The sequence below is a fragment of the Danio rerio genome, chromosome 7, assembly GCF_049306965.1.
Source record: "Danio rerio strain Tuebingen ecotype United States chromosome 7, GRCz12tu, whole genome shotgun sequence".
In the NCBI taxonomy this organism is placed as follows: Eukaryota; Metazoa; Chordata; class Actinopteri; order Cypriniformes; family Danionidae; genus Danio; species Danio rerio.
Genome location: NC_133182.1, coordinates 8,833,106 through 8,854,963, shown reverse-complemented (window position 1 = coordinate 8,854,963; position 21,858 = coordinate 8,833,106). Strand labels below are relative to the sequence as shown.

At 37.5% G+C, this 21,858-nt stretch overlaps 1 protein-coding gene and 3 non-coding genes across 12 annotated transcripts in view; all 4 read right to left on the bottom strand.

Moving 5' to 3' along the window:
* LOC141375293 (3'-5' exoribonuclease HELZ2-like) overlaps nucleotides 1-21,858 on the bottom strand; it is a 296,921-nt gene that overhangs the window by 32,814 nt on the left and 242,249 nt on the right. For 2 of the 9 annotated variants that reach the window (XR_012383097.1, XR_012383098.1), the window contains exon 1: nucleotides 7,471-7,652. The exons of 6 other annotated variants lie outside the window; for them this stretch is intronic. The gene's annotated coding sequence lies outside the window, so the exon portion shown is untranslated. Of the gene's footprint in view, nucleotides 1-7,470; nucleotides 7,725-21,858 lie in introns of those variants that run through there. One more of the 9 variants, XR_012383096.1, reaches the window with a different exon arrangement.
* Nucleotides 41-114, bottom strand: trnan-guu (transfer RNA asparagine (anticodon GUU)). The gene has a single exon. It is a non-coding gene; the product is annotated as a tRNA-Asn (tRNA).
* Nucleotides 619-692, bottom strand: trnan-guu (transfer RNA asparagine (anticodon GUU)). Its single transcript has one exon. It is a non-coding gene; the product is annotated as a tRNA-Asn (tRNA).
* Nucleotides 901-973, bottom strand: trnak-cuu (transfer RNA lysine (anticodon CUU)). Its single transcript has one exon. It is a non-coding gene; the product is annotated as a tRNA-Lys (tRNA).

Sequence of the window (21,858 nt, the reverse complement as noted above, 5' to 3'; positions counted from 1 at the left end):
AGCAGTGAGATGTTCCGTTAATAAAGTCCAAAAGCATTCTCGTCCCTGGGTGGGCTCGAACCACCAACCTTTCGGTTAACAGCCGAACGCGCTAACCGATTGCGCCACAGAGACTGTGTCACCACACAGCTCTGTAAGTTTATTTATCCCGCCACTAGATGGCGGTGCAACAAAGCGTCAGCACATTTGTTTTTTTTTACTCACACTCGCACCACAAGGTGGCGATATTAATGTGCGGTTGGGGATGTCTTCACCCACTCTGGGGGGATTTTTCGTCTTAATTTGGCCACAACTTCCTCTGTTTTAGCTAGCAGAATGATTATGGTAAGTCTTATTTTGACACATATTTTAAGGAAATGCTTTGAATTTTTAAACAACTTAACGATACACTCTGGGCAAATTCACTACGCTTTTGTTATGCTCGGGATAAAGACATCCAATTAATTAAACTGTAGAGTAGTTTTGATCAGGATTGAGGCTGATTAACAGATTTATGCAAATGAATATTCATTTGATGCATTTTTACAGCAGTTTAAATCAGTAGATGTTTTCATCCCGAGCATAACAACAGGGTAGTCATTTGAACAGTGCACAAGGGTTAAAAAACATAATAAATTTCGTCCCTGGGTGGGCTCGAACCACCAACCTTTCGGTTAACAGCCGAACGCGCTAACCGATTGCGCCACAGAGACGGGATAACGCCAATGCTGACGTCATCATGTTTTATGCGTCATCTCCAAAGGAAAACAACATGTTAACGTGCTGCAGTTTTCCCCAAAATACTATTATTAAGGTTTCTCAAAAATGTCCAAGAAACGCCTAGAACTGCACATTTCTACACATTAATCAGCAAAGCCTGATTCAACTCGTGTATACGGAACAAAACGGGAAAATGTGACGCGCCCAACGTGGGGCTCGAACCCACGACCCTGAGATTAAGAGTCTCATGCTCTACCGACTGAGCTAGCCGGGCTTGCATCAACGTCTTGCGGATATCAAAATCACTGTTTGGACCGAACGAGCGTCTTACATGTACACATTCAAACCAAAGATGGTCAAATCCCTTTAGCTGCATTACGGGCGCCATTACTTTACAATATGATCCCTCCTGTGCAGCAGAAGCTACAGGCAAACAAACAGAATGTGGCTTTACAGTTTTACTAAACAACTAAACAACTACAAAAAAACAGTACACCTCTGGCATCTTCTATCTGCAAAAGTATGTTGTGTATTACTGCTAGTGCTGAGACAAAGCAGCATGTGTTGATTGAACACGCGCGACGCAAAGTTTTACAGACACTTCCATGAGAGCAGGGTTGCCATGTCCGCGGTTTTCCCGCTAAACTTGGCTACCTTCAATCACTTGCTGCAGGTTTCTTCAGTCCGCGAGGTAAAGACGGCGGCAGATTGCATTAATTAAAGTTTTATGGTTGCATTGAAACGTTTTACTCTATTAAATTTGCAATCCACAATTGGTAAAACTGCTAGCATGATGAAACAGAGTAAGCAGCACATTGAGACCGCATCTGTGTTACATATAGTCTGTGCGGCTCTTTTTGTGTCCATGGTAAATGTTTGGCAGGACTCTACGGGAAAGTTTTTTTTTCTTTTTTTTTCTTAAAGAGTACAAATACAAGTCAATACAACAAATGCAAAGTAAATTTCAAAGGCTAGGGGGAGATATGGACAATATCACAGGAATACATTAAATGATATACAGGCTTGAATAATTACAGCTTTTTGAGAGTAATATGGACTCAATATAATGCTTCACTTTATTTTTAAATCCAATAAAATTTGCATTTTTACCTGAAAATGTACATTTATGATTATGAAATTTGGCCATTAAAATAAAGAATTTTTTTTTAAATGTACGTCTCCTTTAATCTTTCCAATGTAAACTAATGTTTTCATCAATTTTGACAGCAATAAAGTCATTTACATTTCACCAAACAAATGCTACATATCTCTCCAGGACAGTTGCTAAACAATAACTGCAAAAGGACGTGATCTGCATCTACAGAAGAAACACTGCCAATTCACAATGTAATTCAATTCTTGGCTATTTACAGATTTTCTTGATTGCTTTGATGCAGCCGTCAACTAAAACTCACCATTTTCAAAACAGTTCACACACAGGCCTAAACAGCGGCACTCAGAGTCAAAATGACCCATTTGGCTTGCTAAACGCACAAACCGTGTCTACACATTAAAAATATGCAACAAAAGCTAGTTTAACTTCAAACAATACAACTTGCAAACAAGTATATGAGCTCTTTCAATTACAGTTTTTTCTGATTGCTTAAGCACAATTTTGAAATGAAGGCTCATTTTGTCAAAACACTACACACAATTTCCACATCCACACACACAAACAGCAGAACACATCAGAACTTTTGCAAAATGAAACACTTCATCCAAAACTTTACAACACTATAACAAAACACAATTTTACACCGTACAGAACACACACGCCTCATTCAAGATAAATCTGTTTGCTTCATTTACACACTGCTGTAATCAATCTTAAACACTCATATCCTTTTTAACTGACTAATACTGATATAATCAGGGTTTGAGAGATATTGCTATAAAGTACATGACCATATTGTATTGAACAAACAGTGACAGACTGACAGCTAAATATTGGCCTATCCTAACAAACCATATAACAGTGTAAAGCAGGGGTCTCAAACTCAATTTACCTGGGGGCCGCAGGAGGCAAAGTCTGGGTGAGGCTGGGCCGCATAAGGGATTTCACAAAAAAAAGTCCTCAAATGTCATTAATAACAGTTTTAATTATTTCTTCTGAACATGAAGTGTCCTGAACATTAATAGAACATTGAGTGAAGATTATGAACAGTTCTTCTGAACATGGCATCTTTTGCCTACTTCTTGCTGCCAGAGACTTGACAGCGCTTCTTCTCACAAATCTGAACCACATTTGGCTTTAGAGCGGAAGCAGTTGAGACCCTCAGTATGGCTTGAAGATGATCATCATTAAGTCTAGACCTGTACTTTGACTTATTGAAGTCCTAGGGAAAAAAGTGGGGGAACTTACTCAAAACTTCCATTCCCTCACCTAAAAAAAAGGCGTATATATGTATAAATAAAACACCCCCACCCCACTCCAGTCATATCAGTCTGTACCAGTCTGTATCTACCTATAATATATATAAGATGCAGGGCAGGCACGTGCACACATAGGGCTCAACCTGTGCAAAGCACATGCCCTTTTTAGTCTTGCATAGAAAGTGCCCTTCCAAAATGATCAAAAGTGCCCCCGCGACGCCACACACCCTCGGTCCCGCCCTTCAGTAGGCGTGCGATAACACCGCTCTTGAGCACGCGCGCGACAACACAGCTGATCAGAACGCGCGCGACAACGCACATTGAGTGACAAGCGCGCTGTGTACGGATAGAATCAGCGGAGCGGGGAGCGCTCTCTCTCCCCGCTCCGCTGATTCTGTCAGAGTACAGCGGTCGGCGCGGGCCACAAAATATTGCACTGAGGGCCGCAAATGGCCCGCGGGCCGCGAGTTTGAGACCCCTGATGTAAAGCGTATTTATTCAGCTTTCTGCTGATGTATACATTTCAATAAAAAAAATCCCATTCCCTGTCTACTGTTAACCAATTTTCCTCACTTTCGTGCTTCCTCTTCCATACTGCAACATTGGCTTATTTATTGGAGATTAATATTTATAGCTCTTGTAAAACATTTATTGAAGACTACTACTTATAGCTATACAACTGTAAACATGTCTATTGAAGACTAATAGTTTATACCTATTGCTTTTTTATTGTGGTTACAGCTGATTCTTGTGTGTGTTCATTTGAAGGCCTTTGCTTTAAAATTGCAAGGAAATTTCATTCTGAAAACTTTTGTGTCAAAAGCATCAACATGCAGTCAAATATTTCACCAAACAGTCCTTAGGGATGCGGTGACACGCAGTCAGATATTTCGCCGAACAGATCCGCCACTTTTGTCCTCGTGCTGCAGGAATGAGGAGGTTTGCTGAAGGTGCAGCTGTCGTGCGGTGAGGGGTTTGAGTCTTTAATAATCTACGACAGTTTGCGTTCATTGAACGGTAAGAATGATTAATAAATCCATATGAAACAGCCCCTTGAAAGTCACGTCTCGCTTTCAGTTTCGGGCCAAAGCCTAAGTAAACCACGCTCAGGCCCACCTCTTCCAACCGGGCCAAGGCCGGCCAAGTGAACCATGCCTGAGCCCGATTCAGAGCACTCACACTTCTCAAACCATCCGGGAAATGGGTCTGGGCACGGTTCGGATAGCATAGTGTAAGAACGCCCTAATATGCAGTCAGGGGTGAATTTGGTGATTTTGGGGGCCCTTAGCAACTCCAGCGTAGGCATGGGTTCAGTGGCGTAGCGCAAAATGCGGAGGCCCCCCTGCAGGGATCACCGACGGGGCCCCCAGTCGAAGGTGGGGGGGTGCTTATACAGAGATATACACATATATCTATGATCGGGAGTTTTCCTGGATGTTAGTATGCAAATTTTTTTTTTTATGAAAATTATAATTTTACATCACTTTTCTACATTGATGAATCAGTGACCGCACGGGCATTCCTGACATAAAGCTTGTGTTTGTGTGTACAGAAATGTATTATTCACCCTCGCTGTTAAATTTGATCTAATCCGTGTCCTGAAACACAGCTCCTCTTCTGCTTTCACTTCTCATACTGACGGAGGGAGCGATTAGTTTGTGAATGAATCTCCGTTATGAACGACTCTTTCACTAACTTAGCCGACATTAATACACGTTTCTGGCAGCGCGGCATCTCGTTGTCATATTTATTTTGCATTGTTTGCTGATTTTATTCAAAAAAACTAGCATAAGCCGAGTATTTAGTGCGAGTTGGAGCTGCTTTGCCTTATGGTGAATGCAGTAAGTGACTGTTATCATCAATAACGGGACCTGTTTAACACAAAGTTCAGAACATACAAAAACAGATAAAAACTTAATCTGACCTATAAAGTGTTCTGCCTTTGTGCTTTGTTTTCTTTGTTTGCTCGTTACTACACTCGTAGACAGCGCTAAAGTCCCGCATCTTCACGTAATAATACTGCCCTGACTAGTGCGTTTGAATGACATTTATCCGGGAAGCACTGTACCAATGTGGCGGCGCTATAGACGCATGCTCAGGGTCCCTATGCGATATCTAGTGTATATATCTATGTCACAAATTGAGGAGCGGGGAAAATAGGCGGGGTGGATCGACAACGCGGGGAATTCTTCACAAACTAAGAAGCGATCACAAACCAAAAGCCGCGAGAGCGTCAAAGTAGCCAGAAGTCATTCATTTTTTAACGAGAACCGGAGGCGAGAAACAGCGGCGCGTCTTTATTGGCTATGACGCGGTTCGGCGGCAAGCAATCAGAATGAAGTAGTCCACCGCTTAAGAGGTGTTCAGAGCACACAGACCTGTGAACTTTGGTTCCGACCACAGTTGTTCCAAAGAGTTAGATTATTGCGGTTCCTGAATTTTCAATTATTGAAAATCGCGACGACGTGGGGCCCCCTAATCACGCGGGGCCCCCCCGCGGTGCGTGCCCTGCGGGCCCGACCGCTACGCCACTGCATGAGGTAATTTCAAGGTATACCGTGGTTTAGAAAAGTCAAGGTTTTAAAACCGCCAAAGTTTTCGGCTATAACGTCCCTAAGGTATGTGTAAGATTTTTTATTTACATTTTTTATTATTATTTTTTTTTAAGACAACACTATCTCCAGCAGAAACGATATTCAAAGATCCTGTTTTAAATTAAATTTTAAATCTGTGTTTATGAAACTAATGAAGACAGCAGAAGTGAATGATTCATTGTAATTATTTAGCCTGATATGTTTACTGCTCCAAAATATTATAAATGTCTCTAAAAATAAAATATATTGTGTTCGAAGTGTCTTTTAAAAAAAAAATTGTTACCCAAATGGTTAAAAAGAAAATGTTTTATAGCAGTAATCACAATATTGTGATACCGTGAAACCATGATATTTTTATCTAAGGTTATCATACTGTCAGAATCTTATACCAGCCCATGCCTCCTCCAGCATGGCCCCAAAGTCCTGAAACGGGCCCTTTCTACTTTTATTCAATTTGTATTTATTTAGCAGTTTTTATATCATTTAATCTCCTTTCCTACGTTTTATCTCAATGCTAACTTCACATTTTAAATAATTAGATGTCTTAAAATTAATTAATTAATTAATTACAACTGAAAATAATAATAATAATCTATTTTTTATCAATTTGACAGCTGGAATGCTCCATGATTGGGGTGGTGGATATTTTTTTTTTCATAAAATTTTAATTACATTATATTTTACTGTACATTAAATAATATTTAATTATGTAAACATTTATTTGTTTGACTGACTATAAAAAGATTTATAGAAAATTATGTTATATGTAGTCTATAGGCATAATTTATACTTCTGAGGGCCCCAAATAACCATCTAGATGTCCTGGGGCCCTGAGTGGCCGCTTACCTTGCTCATTGGTTAAATCCGCCTCTGTATGCAGTCTTCGTATTTGTATTTAGCTGTCTTTTTCTTATATCACTCAGTTTTGCTTTCTATATTTTTATTTTAACCCAATCTCTACATTTTAAAAGATTTGTCTGCTTAAAATGAGTTCACACCTAAAAATAATAAATCAACTATTTGGTGTTTAAAACTGCTTTTTTTCCATCTGATCTGACTGCTTTGCTGGACTGATCTATGATTGGGGTGGGGGGACACACTTGCACAGATGTACTAATTAAGGTAAATATGCATTTGTTAGACCTTTATCCTACAAAATATGAAAGAAAATGACATTATATTTAATTTATAGAAACTTCTAGGTATTGAATGTGGGCCCCACACTTCCCTTGCTTATTAGCTAAATCCGCCCCTTACCATAACAAAATCTTTATAATTACTAACAGCCTTTGTGGTTATTTTCAAAGTATAAACTGTGTATAATGCATATGGAGATGCAAAATTTGAGTTTTGAAACGATTGGCAGGCTATAGTTGTGTTACAAAAATCTGGCAACCCTGCACTTAACGAGCGCAATCAATAAAGAACATACGTGTGTTCAAACATGCATGACCTGCAAATACAGATGTTAGACCCTTTTCATACGTCGTGTATAGCTTTCAAAACGTCATTAAAGTCATCTACAACTTTAGTTTGTGTATATAAATAGCATGTAGCATATTAAACGTGAGAAAATGTAAAAAAAAAATCGGCCAAGGTATAAACTATATGGGCTGAACACGTTTTGGCTAATTAGGGGTTTTACATTTTGAGAAACACATCAAAACCGTTTGACGTCGACTTATTTAGGCAACAAAAACAGCAACGTGACGTGTAAAAGCACATTAAGTTCCAGATTAACTCAGATTTTGACGACTTTTGAACAAAAATCTCACTATGAGCAACAATAATTTAATGAACTCACCTGTCGTCGACGCTCCCATTATCCTGGATGATGAAGGCTGAACAAAAACTCAGCATTACAGAAATCGCTTCGAATTGACTAAACCAAACTAGTCCAGTCAAGCTTTGTTGGGACCACGATGACAATCCAGGCATCCATGCTGAGATACTGTATATGACCTTATACAAATGGATTCGGCAGAGAGGAGCGCGTGCACAGGTCGTGAAATTAGCGAACAGCCAATCACATGCCTGGAAATCGTGATTGACGTCTCGTAATTGCTGTCCGTGAAAGATGACACCTAATATTGAAGCAGTGTGCTTCATAAGTGCAAGTTAAAGTTCTTAAGTTATTTCATATTTGACGACAACAGAAAGAAACTCAAAACCTTTGAAACCCTTGAGAGAGAGTAAATAGATTTAGATTTTTGGGTGCACTATCCCCTTCACCATTGTGTACCGTTCAAATTTACTACCCTTTTGTTATGTTCGGGATGAAAACATCCACTGAATTAAACTGCTGTAAAATGCATCAGATTAATATTTTTGATGCAAAAATCTGTTAATCAGCCTCAATCCTGATCAAAACTACTAAACTCAGGCCCGGATTAAGAACTCAGGGGCCCCTGGGCACATTATCTTGTAAGGCCCCCTACCTGGCCGCACCCCTATAGTTGAATTTAAAAAATAAGAATAATATAATAATTTTTAAATAAAATGAATCTATAATTTGTTGCCCACATATTTAAATAAATGATATATAGTACATATGTATTTATAGTCTGCAAAGATTTAAATTATTTTTCAAAGCATTAAATAAAAATACTAATAAAACTACATATATATATATATATATATATATATATATATATATATATATATATATATATATATATATATATATATATATATATATATATAAATAATTTTTTTAAGGGTAATTTAGTGTATTGCTTTTACAAACTTATAAAGCATATTATTGCCATGGCATATAACGCACAATGCTTCTCCAATCCAGTTCTATGAATCTGAGTTCTATGAATCTGAGTCTTTCATAATTCAAACACTGATTTACTGTCTCTCTCCTCCTCTCCCTGTATTTTCTCTACTCTTCTCGTGATGAAGACTTGATTATAAACCTAAAAGTATCCGAAATCACAGACACTATACCTCTTCTCTCCCCTCTCTCTCCTCTTCTGGGCTTTTCTCTCTCCCTCTCTCTCTCTCTTTCTCTCTCCCTTTCTGTCTGTCTCTCACACGATGAATCCAGTCCGCGCTGCGCTGCCGTTAGCCTCCTCCGCCTGGTTTAATGCTAGCTTCTCATCATTTAAAGTTACCATACCGTCTTCTTCTGTACCCTCATTCTCCTGATCACGGGTCTGTTTAAAGAAGGTGTGTATGGAAAATGCCCTAATAAAGATGCCTCCTCTCCTCTTTCTCTCGCGTTTGCTAAATCCACTTGTCCACTCATTTTTGATCTATGACAGATATAACGTTACACTAAAGTCCGCTCAGTTTAGTGCGGGTTATTACAAAACTGACGTTTCCGCGCTTGACCAATTACAGCATTCTGTTTAGTTAAAGAAAGAAAGGCAATTTAAATATAATAATAATATTGATATGTGATCGCGATTTTTTTGCTCAGAGGAAATACAGTTGTCTGAGCAATAGAGTTTTTGAAGAGAGGGAGGCGCGGCAGGCGCCTTTAATAAGGCTAAACATTATTAAATACCCACGAGACACTTGTGACTTTATATCACATTTGCATTATTTTTTTAAAATGTTTCTTTCCTGTTAAAAATAAATATATTTCTAATCTGATATGTAATGGGGAGAAAAAAAAGTAGCACGAGTTCAACTGATGGATTCGAACCGATGTTATGATTAATCGCGTCAAAAGATGATGCCGTGTGCCTTACAAGGTGCGCCACTGCGGCTGTGTTATTTCGTCTCATCTTGCTCATCTTGTCTCTATCAATCAGGCATTGATGGGCGTAAACCCTGAATAGCTTAGTCCAACTAGATGCGCTATTTGCAATTAGCCTAAAAAGACTCTCCGAAATTGTCTTTTTTTCTCCCCCCTCGCAGGGGCCCCTAGTGCGCACGGGCCCCTGGGCCTGTGCCCATAAGGCCCATTGGTTAATCCGGCCCTGACTAAACTGCTTGGAAAATTACAGGATTTTAACTCTTTACTTGCCAAATTCATAAAGGATGTCATATTTTCAATATAAAAGGTAAATGTGGACTGGATTTATTAACCTTTTATCACATTTTCAGATATGTGAATGATTAGTAACAACATTCGCTTTAATGCATTGTTAGATTTTCATTTGTTCTTCCTTTACAGTTTGTGGCTGTTTTTGGTCTTTGTTTTTGTTTACTCCATGTAGTTCTGAGAGTTGAGATGCATATTTAGATTTTCTCAGACACATCAAGGTAAGTGCGCAAATGTCACGCTCACACACTCACAGACACACACTTTAATTTGTTGTTAAACTCCATATAAAATCCAGAAACTAAGCTTTTTTTTGCACAGGCCTATCTAAAGGGTTAATGCTGCCAAGTGATGATCAACAGTAAAAATGACAAACTCTAGCTTTTCTAGGCATGGGGCGATAACAGTTTTCAAGGTATACCATAATTTGGAAAAGTCAGGGTTTTAAAACCTTAAAAAGTTTCTGCAATACAGCTTCTATGGTATGTGTAAATTTTTTTACTTACATTTTTTGTTTGTAAGTTTTTTAGGACAGCACCATCTCCAGCAGAAAAGATATCCAAAAACGCCGTTTTAAGTTGTAAAGAAATCTGTGTGTTTGAAACTAAGACAGCAGAAGTCAGTGATTCATTTTATATTTAGCCTGACATGTTTACTGTTACGAAATATTTTGGATATGTTTCTAAGAATAAAACACATTGGGCCTCTTTCAGAAAGGAGGTTAAGTGAAAACTCTGAATATTTTAACCCTGAAATGAGAGAAACGCTGGGTTTTCCGTTTCAAAATGGCAGGTTTGTTATAGTGTAGAAAGCAGGGTAAGTCAAGTCTGTTTCTGAAAGAGAGGTAACTTTAACTTAGAGTCAGTTACCATGGTAACTTACTCTGTAAAGCTAACCTGGTCAGGAGCAGGTTTTATTCTCTAAACTCTGAGTTTCTGTCGGTCTCCTCCTCTTTTTTAAAGACAGAGCAGTATTTTTCGCCTTAGCCTTGCGTTTCTCACCTATTTTAATGCTCATTTTGGAGATGCGCATAAAAACGACTGATGGAAACGTCATGATGCACATAACTTTTGAAAATAACGGAGTAAGATAAACTTTTATTCGATAAGAAAAGATGCGCATAAACTACGATGGAAACACTTTTACTGGAAAAATTACAGTATGTGCATTAAAAAAGTTTTGTTATATGAGATCATATGATGATGAAATTATGTGTGAATGGACAAACCAGCAGGCTGAGCACACTGTAACGAATCTTGAATGTTGTTTTGGTCATTCTAAAACGTGTTAACCATTTCAGTATTAATTTTATTCTATTATTAATGACCTCCAGAGCGTCTGGAGCTTGTGAGCGTCTGTTCTCTGCGTTTCATGGCTTCAAACGCCACGTGTTCATTGTGTGTTAGCATTGTCTTTTGAGGCGCAAGTACATTTATTAAATAAAGAAAAGATTGACGCAGCTTCTTCTACCACAGTAAATTCAGTTTTTACTGTTGATATCTGGCGGCCGTTTAATCAGGAAGTGACGATTTTGTTCTCTTTGACTCGTTGGATGGAAACGCTGCTTAATTCACACGTCTTTTATGCAATATTCCAGTTTTGCACATACATTTAATTCACATATTTGGTTGGAAATAGCTATTGCTTACAATACTGGCACACAAAGAACAAAGTCATGTACGAGAATGGCTTGTCCTTTTTAATCAATAATTAGCTTAAATTCACAGACCTTCGACAGGGACATGCACTGTTACTAGATTAATGGGATTATTATTCTTTCTAAAAACTATTGTTTAGTTCTGCTTACCCTCTAAATGTCATATCAACCTCTATCACTTGATCAATAAGAGGCAGACACACAAGTGCACTGTTAAATCTATTAAAACTGATCAACATGTATAAAAGTGGGAAAGTGTGTAAAAAATCTAGAAACGCCACACAACATTACTTATTTTATTATACTCAAATATTTAAATGCTTTAAATGTAAATTTACACAATAACTTGAGCAGCTGTTTTCCCACGCTAACTGTCTCTGTTTCACTGATGCAGTGGTGTTGCTTTATAAAATATACGCTCATATTTGCTATAACTTTGCATGAGCAGATCAAGTTCGGCTGGAGAAAGAAATGCTGATCTCTTTTTTTCAGATGTAGCCATGGTCACTCGTAATATCTGCGCTCCATTGATAATGCCTTTTTAAATGTGCGCTTAACTCCGAGTTGGTCTACTCAAAGATGATTGACCCAACTCAGATCAGCTATTCTGAAACCGAAAACTCTGAGTTTTTAATCTCTCGCTTTTCCAACATATATTCATATGTTGTAACATATACACTTGTAATCATGCTTATGTATCTGCACACTACTGATTATTAATAGCAACCTGCACATATATTCATATATTGTAAATCTGTTCATAGCTAATCTTACCTGTTTATAATGTTCATAGTACATCCATCTGTAAATATCACTATAGTTTTTCTATAACTGCACTTTATAACTTATTCCTGTATCCTGCACTTGCTGCTATTGCACTGCTGGTTAGACCTAAACTGTATTTCATTGCATTGTACTTGTACATGTGTAACGACATGAATCTAATCTCTAATCTAATCTAAATCATCTCAAGAGTTCAAGTTTAAACTCAGAGTTGGTTGAACCTCCTTACTGAAGTTGTGTTCAAACTCAAAGAGGTAAAAAGTTGTTGTTTTTAACCCAGACATTTAAAAAGAATGTATATTAGAGCAGTAAATCCCAATACTGTGAAATCGTGATGTTTTTATCCAAGGTTATCACACTGTCAGAACATACCGGCCCATGCCTAACCTCTTTCCAACAGGAAAACCACCAATAGTCAAAAATGCATGATGGTGTCATGATTTTGCAATCAAAATATTTGGTTATGATGAAAGTCAGTGGGACAAAAACAGCCACCAACAGTAAATTAGGAAGAAAAAAATCAAATGCATCAAAGCCAATGTTGTTTCACATCTCCAAGACTGTGAAAAAAGGTAAAAGAATCCAATTCACAGTTACTTTTTACTTTTAAAATACGCCATTTTGTGCACTTTTTTCCACCAAATCAGTGACATCATTTCTGAATTTGGCATTTAAAGAGTTAAAATCCTGTATTTTTAAAAAGATATTTAGTAGTTTTGATCAGGACTGAAGTTAATTAACAGATTTATGCAAAAAAATATTAATGTGATAGATTTTAACAGCCGTTTTACAGGATGTTTTCATACCGAACAAAACAAAAGCATAGTAAATTTGCCCAGAGTGTGTTGTTGAGTTGTTTAAACATTTAAAGCATTTTCTCAAAAAAGGTGTCAAAATAGGACTTGTCACCAAAAATCATCCTGCTAGCTGAAACACAGAGTAAGTTATGGCCAAATTAAGACTCAAAATCACCACAGAGTGGATGAAGACATCCCCAACAGCATACAAGGGTTAAATGACTGGACGTGGATGGATGGCGCAGATCAAGAAAAGTCTTTTATTTACAAACAGAAAGAAAAGAAAAAAACACTCCAAGTGGGAAAAACGCAACTGAAACTACACAAACAATGAAAACATTAACTAGGCAAAACAAAAACTAGGAAATGATCAAAGTTTGAGCTAAATATGCTAAACTATAATAAGACACAAGGAACCAGCAACAAGACAGAACGCAAAAGGAGCTCATAAAGCCAGGCAGAAACTAAACATGTGAGGCAAATTACACTACAATCAGGTAACAAACATGAAATTAGAGCACCTGGCAACACAAACAATCAGCCATGTGCTCACAGAAACAAGACAAGGCCAGTGTCACAGCTCAGCCACGAACAGAGAAAATAGCAGAGTAAGTTTGATTATAAGTAAGTTTGGCATGCTGTCCCGGGAGCGAGCCCTGAGCTCAAAAGGTCCTTAAGCCCTGGGCTCCCTCCCATTTGCAGGGCAAGAGGGGAGCCTTAAGCTCAGGTAGATCTCGACAACTCCCCCCTTGATAAGAGCTGATGACTAAAATGAATGCTGTGAAGAGATATGCTGCAGGGTGAGAGACTGACTCTAGCGCTAAATTTAGATTGATCAATTCACTTGCTGTGCATGTTTTTGGAATGTAGGAGGAAACCGGAGAACCCGGGGAAAACCCACGCGAGCACAGGAAGAACATGCAAACTACGCACTGAAAAGACCACCGGCCTGTTAAAGGACTAGAACCGGTGACATTCTTGCTTTGAGGCAACAGTGCTAACCACTGGGCCACCATGCCGCCCTATGGAGGGAAAGTAGCCCACCTTTTATTCTGAATCTTGGACCTTATTCTTGAAAAAAAAGTACCAATTAAAAAGTTTTAAGCATCAAAAGCGGCCCGTGTTAAAGTTAATTTAATACTAATTAAGCCTTTTTGTTATCCATAAATTTTCAAAAAGTTAAGCTCTACATTATTAATGTTTTTATGCTTTAATTTGGGCAGCCTTATGTTCAATTAATAATGAGATTTAAATGCTGCATTTTAATGACATTTTAAGCACTATTTTTAGCTAGATTAGCTCGTTGGATAGTCATCATAACCACATTTTTTGAGGTACCAAAAACATTTGCTAAATATATAGAATTAAGAAATATGAAAAAAATACTTATTTTTATATACAAATTTATAACGAGCGCAGCAGGTAGTGCTGTCACCTCACAGCAAGAAGGTCGCTGGGTCGCTGGTTGGAACCTTGGCTCAGTTGGTGTTTCTATGTGGAGTTTGCATGTTCTCCCTGTGTTCGCATGGGTTTCCTCCGGGTGCTCCGGTTTCCCCCACAGTCCAAAGACATGCGGTACAGGTGAATTGGGTTGGCTAAATTGTCCGTAGTGTATGAGTGTGTATGTGTGTGTGAATGTTTCCCAGAGATGGGTTGTGGCTGAAAGGGCATCCGCTACGTAAAAAAACTTGCTGGATAAGTTGGCGGTTCATTCCGCTGTGGCGACCCCGGATTAATAAAGGGACTAAGCCGACAAGAAAATGAATGAATAATATAAAATTAAAACATTCATTCATTTTCTTTTCGGCTTAGTCCCTTTATTAAACAGGGGTCGCCACAGCAGAATGAACCACCAACTTATCCAGCATATGTTTTACACAGCGGATGCCCTCCCAGCTGCAACCCAACACCGGGAAACACCCAAACACACTCTAGTTCACAGACAATTCAGCTTACCCAATTCCCCTAAAGTGCATGTGTATTAACTGTGGGAGAAACCTAAGCACCCGCAGAACATGCAAACTCCACACAGAAATGCCAACTGACCCAGTCGAGGCTCGAACCAGCCACCTTCTTGCCCAAATCGCAATATATATTGCAGAAAAACAAAATATCACATTTTTCCAAAATCCTGCAGCCCTATTTGGAACCAAACTATAGGAAAGTTTATTAAACTATGCCGTATTTACAACCTCCAATGAGTGCTGTATTACTATAGTGGACTGATAAACTGTAATGGGCACTGTAGTATACCATACAAGTTTATAATACAGTAAATTGTGGTATAATGTTAAATAGTTTTGATGGGTTGCAGCTGGAAGGCATCCGCTGTGTAAAACATGCTGGATAAGTTGGCAGTTCATTCCACTGTGGCAACCCCTGATTAATAAAGGGACTAAGCCGAAAAGAAAAATGAATGAATGAATGAATGGATTAAAAATAGTATAAACCAAAGTACAGAGTTGGGTAATTTGTTTACATTACAATATTTGTGTTACGATAGCAACTATAGCATTAGCACAACAGACTCATTCAAGTACTTTACAACAAATCACTGCAGTATTTACTAGAAATCATTTTCCATGTGAGAAGAAATGTGGGTTTCACTTTAGCGAACTCTTTGAACTCTTCAGGTTTTCCCCTGTTGATTGCTGAACGTGAGGGGGTTTCAAATAACCTGAAGGTCTACAACACTTTCAGTTTTGGTAGCATTGTTTGGTTTTGTTTCAGTTTCAATAACTTCTGTTGTTTTGGCCAGGGGTTCCCAAACTTATTAGCTTGCGACCCCCAAAATAACAATGCAAGTGACTCGCGACCCCCAATATCCTCTGAGGTGGTTATATATACAGAAACCTTGCATGCAATAGCACACACACACACCAATAGACCCAAGTTTATTCTTAGTTTAATCTTTTTTTAATGTAAATCAGAGCTGTAAATGTGCCAGAAAGTTTACCTGATGTTATAAAATCAATCTGCTGCATCTGACGCCATTGGTGTGTCTTTAAAATTATGTAATTACACCAGGGGTTGCAATCCAATAGAACTAGTAACTACAAGCTACTGTAGTAACTATATATAATATATTAACTATAAACAACATTTTTTCTCTTCAGTAGTTTGATAAAATATGGTAATTCTTATGGTTTAATATAAATAATTATATTTTTGGAAATCACCAGGCGACCCCCCTTCATTGTCCCGCGACCCCTTGGGGGGTCCCGCCCCCCACTTTGAGAACCACTGGTTTTGGCAATGAATCAGTGTGTGTTTTATTTCATAACTGTGTGTAATTCATGACATTTCTGAACAAGAAACAAGAATGTTTGATTTACTAACGCATACATTACACCTTTGAAATGTAAAAGTATCATTTTAATGAATATACATGCAGTTACAATCAGAATTATTAGCCCCCTTTGATTTTTTTTCTTCTTCTTTTTAAATATTTCCCAAATAATGTTTAACAGAGCAAGGACATTTACACAGTATGTCTGATCATATTTTTTTCTTCTGGAAAAAATATGATTTGTTTTATTTCGGCTAGAATAAAAGTAGTTTTTAATTTTTAAAACATCATTTTAGGGACAAAATCTTTTTTCCAGATAGTCTACAGAACAAACCATCGCTATACAATAACATACACAACTATCCAAACCTGCCTAGTTAACCTAATTAACCTAGTTAAGCTTTTAAATGTCACTTAAAGCTGAATAGAAGTGTGTTAAAAAAGATCTAGTCAAATATTATTTACTGTCATCATGGCAAAGATAAAATAAATCAGTTATTAGAGATGAGTTATTAAAACTATTATGTTTAGAAATGTGTTGAAAAAATCTGCTCTCCGTTAAACAGAAATTAGGGGAAAAATAAACAAGCAGTCTAATAATTCAGGGGGACCATTAATTCTGACTTTAACTGTAGATCAGAGATGCCCAAGGTAGTGCCCGCGGGCCAAAGCTGGCCCATTGTAACCTTTGATTTGGCCCACCATCCCATTTTAGAGGAGACTGAGAATGATGATGGTTGGGGCGATTGCCTTTAACAGAGCTTTCTAATTTGACGTAACCTTTTTTTTGTTTTTTTTGTTTATTTTATTGCTTTTTATTTATTTTATTTAGAGCAAACTAAAATGAAATGTTTCAATTAAATGTTGTAAGTGAATCTTATTTTATTTTCAGATGTAAATACTGTCACTCGACAGATGGAGGACTATGCAGAAGACATCAGTAAGCAAATCAACTCTGTTATAAAATAGATTGTGTTGTTTTTAGTGTAATACGTTCATTACAAAATGTAAAAAACACTTATACTAAAGTTAAATGTTTTCTAGTCATTGTTAAACATTATTAAATAAATTAGGAGATTACCCATGGCCAGAGATGGGCAAAATACATTGAAATGTATTTTAAAATAAAATACTAATACCACAATTTTACATGTATCAAAATTTATATTATTTATTTATTTTGAAAATACTTTTACAAGGGAGCACAGGCTCATAGCCAGCTTGGGAAAAAGGAGTAGGTTCTTTTTTTTCAAAAAGTGAACCTTTTTGCAGTCGTACACCTCATTTTTTATTTATTTTTGAGATTTAAATACATTTTGAGCCCTAATTTTAATTGGATTAGCTTGTCGGATGGTCATCATAACCGCACTTTCTGATGCAGCAAAAATATTTCCTAAGTTTAAAATGAAAAAATATGAAAAAATACTTATTTTTAAAATAAAAATGTATTACATCAATTAAAAAGGCATATTGTCATGTTTTCTTATAATGAACTAACCAACTAAAACATATTCATTTGTGGTTTTTAGTGGACTGAAGGCATGTAGTGAGCTGAATATTTTGTTTATTTTCTTCCATAATTATATGAAAAAATACAATTTTGGTAGTTTTTGGTAATTTTAATAGTTCACCCACAAATGACTCTATTGTCATGAAAAAAATGACAATAAATGAATTTACTTTTTACTATCACTATTTACTCTCCCTCAAGTGTCCAAATGGTTATGAGATTGTTTCTTAAGTTGAACACTAAAGAAGATATTTTGAAGAAATTTGGAAACCTGTTACAATTGACATAGTATGAAAAACAAATAGAAGTCAATGGTTACTGGCTTCAAGCAGTCTTCAAAAAATAAATAATTAAAGAAAGAAACTCATAAATGTAAAGGGTGAGTAAATGATGACAAAATGTCCAATTTTGGGTGAAATATACCTTTAATTTAGAAAACTTTAAAGATGATTTTTCTCAGTTTAGTTTTATCTAGTCCAAATTATTTTCCTGTCCTAACAAATACATCAATGCAACGCTTATTAATTCATGCATAATTCATTTTTTGGTTTTAATTAAAGAAAAGGACACATTGCTATTAGTAGAAAGCAAAAGAGAAGGACTGTATTTGAAGGTAAATATGCAATATGTTTGAGTTGTGCTTTCATGCTTTACGCATATTGTATGTAAAGCAAAATCTTAGGGGGTTTACATCAGGTGTTTTAAGGGAAAGCACGTGGGCTGCCTATAAACAAAGAGAGAGAAAATGAAAGTAATCGCATGTGTCGTTATTTTGAGATCCAGCTAGACAGACTCGACCAGCTTAAGACATGGCCGCAGGTTTCAGCGTTCTCTTTGGTGTGGTAAGTAACTACACTTGAATCTCAGACGATTTCATGATTTCATGCATTAGATTTAAATATGGTAAACGCAGAGCTGAGAGTTATTCTTTATTTTATGATCAGATTTGCTAAAAATATGAAATACTTTAATTAACAAAACAAAAGTGTTTCCTAAACCTTTATTTAATTTTTAAAGGTCCTGAAAGTTTGTTAAATGGTATATGTATGGGTTGTTTATTATTATTATTCTCATTAATTTCTATATAATACCAAAAATATGTTTTACAGAATTATCAGTTGTATTAAACCCGACGTATGGCTGTCTTATACCTCATGGCAAGCCTCCCTGATTCATCATCTCTCCTTTCTGCTTCATACAAAAAAAAAAAAAAAAATGAAAATAAGATCATCTTCATATTATTTAACCTGCAAGGAGTTGGCCTGCAAAACTCGCAGTGTGCCAAAACCTGTGCTGCAGGGTCACAACGCATGAGCGCGCGCGTGAGCAGCTCATATTTTTTTCAACAGGCTTGCATGTGAGGCGCGTGGAAATTGTTTAAACTGTTTATACTGCATTGCTTTCATAAGGTTTGTACATAAAGAATAACGTCTTTATTCTGGGATTAGCAATCGTAATAAATATACTCGCATATAAATATCTTAAAGCTTTTACCGGGGCACGTGTTTTTAGAATGTCTGTTGAATGATGCTTCAAAACAGTAATGAAATCCGACGATATAAACCTGTAATAAACATCCAAAGCTTGCAGTTTGTCACAAACCTAGTGTGTTGAAGCAGAGGTGGAACTAATCTGTGCATGCCAGCCGCCCAGTGGCGCCTCCTGAAACTGTTCTTAGGGATGGCACACAAAAAAACAATCAATTCAGTGAGTGCAATGTTATATTTTAGTTTCTGGTAAATGAAATATTGAAACTTAGTTCAAAAACAAAGAGAAAGGAACGAACTGAACAAAAGGCAATGCAAACTCTACAGACAATAATAATATAATTTATCCATATTCCTTTTGGAGCCACAATATTATTAATTTAGCTTCTTCTATTGATGCATCTTTTTACTAAATACATTCAAAAATCATTGAGATTTTTGGCCCTTGTAAGTCAACCAGCAAAAAAATAAATAAAATTAAAATAATGGTGCTAAATAAACTAGATTTAAAAATTGATTTCAATATGCATTTATTTATTTGATATACGGAGAGAATAGCATAATGGTCAAACATCTATTCAGCACATGCTTAAACGAGGAGGGGCAGTGAATCAGCAATGTCGGTGGAGCCAATTATTCATTCATTTTCTTGTCGGCTTAGTCCCTTTATTAATCCATATTAATTCCACTGCGGAATGAACTGGGACCATGTGGGCACCCCTCCAGGAACTGAATTTAACAGCCCTGGATTAGATCTTTATCACTTTAGCGGAAGATCTCGAAAATGACAGATAAAGTAAAGAAATGCATAGTGATGTATCCAACACAAGCTCATTGACATTCGTAACTTTTTCATTTAGTGGCTAATTCATATGAATTCGTACGATCTAATTCGTACAATTTAGTACGATTTGCTCATCTCCCAATGACAGTTGGGTTTAGGGGTTAGGTGGCACGCCTTTTTAAAATCGTACAATTTTGTATGACTGAACTCGTACGAATTCGTACGAATTAGCCACTAACCTGGCAAAATGTAAAATACTTGCATTTTCTCGTGAGATCAGGCGAATGTATCGTGTATCTTTCTTGATCCAACATGCAGACATCTCGGATCCTGCAAAGAGCCAGCCTCAAATTGTTTAAGGGACTGTTTACACATCCCTCATCTATTGCACGCTTAAGTTCATGATTTCAAATAGAGACGTGCTGATCGTGCGCGCCAATAGGGAACGACACATCACATGTTGGGACAGTCGCATGTTTGTTGAAAATGTATTCATTCATTTTCTTTTCGGCTTAGTCCTTTTATTAATCGGGGGTCGCCACAGCGGAATGAACCATTAATTATTCCAACATATGCTCTTCACAGTGGATGCCCTTTCAGCCACAACATCACTGGGAAACACCCATACACTCTTATTCACACACATACACTACGGACAATTTAGCCTACCCAATTCACCTTTAGCACAAAATTGTGGGGACTCCTGGATAAAACCCACGCCAACACAGGGAAAACTCCACCCAGCCGAGGCTTGAACCAGAGACCTTTGTGCTGTGAGGCGACAGTGCTACCCACTGCACCACCATGCTGCCCTTAAGTATAAAATAACTTATTTTATTACTAACCAGCACACAAAACTCTCACTGTGTTCAGTGTGATAGGCTTCTAAACGGATATAGGCGATGTGTCTGAATGGTAATAAACTCAACTGATAAAGCACAAGTCCGCCATTCTCCAATTCTTGTACAGCTCTCTCGACAAAAATGCTTCTTGCAAACCAACAGCTTTGCTGTATCGGCCCTAACAGCATCGCAGGGAAAAACATGCAACAAACCCTGTGGATCATGGAAACGAACACATACGACCCGTGCCGTACGCGGACACGATCTCACCCAGTCATCGGGTCTCACAGCATGGCAGGTCTGCCTTGCCTTCGGAAAGCATGTGCTCTCATGAATTACTAAGAAGCAGGGTCTTCTCATAGGATAAGAAAACTCCGCCATAAATAATAATGAGAAACCGACTCATCATCACTCCACTAGCAGATCGGCGCTATGTCACCGATTTTGATCCCGCCCCAAAAATAATTTTAAACCTAAATAAAGCTCAACATTTTGCTCACAATTAAAGCTGACAGGAGCTAACGCCGTTGTCATGATGGTAAACACTCACATTCACATGAACTACAAATCCCCATGTTATGGACTACATATTCAGTCATGCAACAACACACAAACACACCTGCTCCAAGTCACTAGTGATTGCAAACACTCACTCAGCTGAAGCTGCTCACAGACTGATTACTTGGACTATAAGAACAGCACAAACACACACAATGTGGCAATGAGTCTTGTCTACTATTTATGTGACACTACAACGCGGTTTCCTTTGTCTTGCTTTGCCATGTTTTTGATACTGGTCTTGCTTTATTTGTTTATTCCTGTCTTCTGCCTGCCTCGTGACCATCTGCCTGTTATTTTGACACCGATTCTGGATTGCCCTGATACTTCGGTTTGCTCCTGGGTTGATCATTGCTTGCCTGGCCATCCTGTTAATAAAACCCTGCATTTGGATCCTCACCTCCGTTGTCAGTGACAATTCCCCGTTACAGTTACAGACGTCTTAACTGATCAACACACACAAATCTGTTAAAATCATTTGAGCCTCT